This window comes from Aplysia californica, unplaced genomic scaffold (genome assembly GCF_000002075.1).
Source record: "Aplysia californica isolate F4 #8 unplaced genomic scaffold, AplCal3.0 scaffold01041, whole genome shotgun sequence".
NCBI lineage: Eukaryota > Metazoa > Mollusca > Gastropoda > Aplysiida > Aplysiidae > Aplysia > Aplysia californica.
The window spans coordinates 75,386-77,868 of record NW_004798311.1 but is presented as its reverse complement, the minus strand read 5'-3'; positions in this window follow the sequence as shown (position 1 = coordinate 77,868).

Sequence of the window (2,483 nt, the reverse complement as noted above, 5' to 3'; positions counted from 1 at the left end):
AATTCAAAAACACTTAGCAACTAATCCAAAACACTAACCCCTAACCCCTAAACCACAAACACTAACCCATAATACAAAAACTTAACAACTAGTCCAAAACCCTAACCCCTACACCCTTAACCCTAAAACCCTAACCCCTAAACCCTAACCCCTAACACCTGTTCAAAAAAACTTAGCAACTAATCCAAAACACTAACCCCTAACCCCTAAACCACAAACACTAACCCATAATACAAAAACTTAACAACAAGTCCAAAACCCTAACCCCTAAACCCTAAACCCTAACACCTATTTAAAAACACTAAGCAGCTAATCTAAAACACTAACCCCTAACCCCTAAACCATAAACACTAACCCATAATACAAAAACTTAACAACAAGTCCAAAACCCTAACCCCTAACCCCTAAACCCTAACCCCTAAACCCTAACCCCTAACACAAATTCAAAAACACTTAGCAACTAATCCAAAACACTAACCACTAACCCCTAAACCCTAAACCCCAAACACTAACCCATAATACAAAAACTTAACATCTAATTCAAATCCCTAACCCCTAACCCCTAACCCCTAACAAAAACTGAACAACTATCCAAAACCCTAACCCCTAACCCCTAAACCCTAACTCCTAAATCCTAACCCCTAACACAAATTAAAAAACACTCAGCAACTAATCCAAAACACTAACCCCTAACCCCTAAACTACAAACACTAACCCACAATACAAAAACTTAACAACTAATCCAAAACCCTAACCCCTAACCCCTAAACCCTAACCCCTAAACCCTAACCCCTAACACAAATTCAAAAACACTTAGCAACTAATCCAAAACACTAACCCCTAACCCCTAAACCACAAACACTAACCCATAATACAAAAACTTAACAACTAGTCCAAAACCCTAACCCCTAACCCCTAAACCCTAACCCCTAAACCCTAACCCCTAACACAAATTCAAAGAGAGAATGAAATTCACAACAACAAAAAAAGAAAAGTTCAAGGTGTTTTGTTTTGGTTTGTATGCATGTGTGGGTGTTTGGGCTTTGCATTGATTCCGGTAATCCCTGACTCTAATCCTAATCACTAACCTTAAAGCCTAAACCAAAACATAAAAAAACCCAACCCCGAACCCCTAAACCCTAACCCCTAATACAAATTTCCAAACCATAACCTCTAAAGGTTAAACTCTAACATCCAGAAACAAATGACCCCTAACCCCTAACCCATAACCCCAACCCTAACCCCATTCCAAACCCCTAACCCTCAACCTCAACCATAACCCTAAACCCTAACCCTAACCTCTAACCCTAACGTCTAAGCAAAGCACACAAAAACCCCTAACCCAAAACTCCCAACTCTTAAAACCTAACCCCAAAACCCTAACCCATTACCCGTAAACCAAAACAACTGGAAACTAATCCAAAACCCTAACCCATAACCCTGAAACGAAAAACTTTACAACTATTCCAAAACCCTAACCCCTAACCACTAACCCCTAACCCCTAAACCCTTACCCCGAAACCAAAAACTTTACAATTAATCCAAAACTCTAACCCCTAACCCCTAACGTCCAACCCACAAACCCTAACCCTAAAACCAAAAACTTTACAACTAATCCAGAACCCTAACTCCTAAACCTTAACCCCGAAACCAAAAACTTTACAACTATTCCAAAACCCTAATCCCTAACCCCTAACCCGAAACCCTAACCCCAAAACCGAAAACCACAAATAATCCAAAACCCTAATCCCTAAACCCTAACCCCAAAACCAAAAACTTTACAACTAATCCAAAACCCTAACCCCTAACCCCGAAACCAAAATACAAGCCGGAACAATTAACACATGTCGCTGGGACCAGGTTGAGCTAGCTAGACTGCGGTCGGACCATCATTGGAGCATGCGAGCATGAGATGGTATAAGAACTTTGTGAATGAAGAGCTCAGCCCAGGTTGCCGAAGATACAATCATGGAAAGGAGGATGTCAAACATATGTTTAAATGTCCAGGAACAATGGCAACTCGAATTGAGTTATTTTGACGAGAGGAGGGGCCTCTGAATATAATGACAATGGAACCGAAAAAGAGCCTCACTTTCGCTCGAAGATTTCTTCCCCCCCCCCAAAAGGCCCATTAATGTGAAACCCCAAAAAAAATCTCATAATAATAAAGAAAAAAAAAAATAAATAAATAAAAATAAATAAATAAAAAAATATAAAAAATGAATTTATAAATAAATCATCAGCACCAGGGGCAAATGTCTACATTATCAAAAAATCACTGCTTCCCTCCCGTAGTTTAGGAACATAAATGATTGCTGTCAAATACAGCCATAGACGAAGGACTTCTAAATGTACTGAGCCGTATGCTCAACACTCAAAACGTAAAACCCTGTCCACCCCTTTTGGGCTACTTTCATAAGGCAGCCACCTGTCTGTCTGTCTGTCTGTCTGTCTGTCTGTCTGTCTGTCTGTCTGTCTGTCTG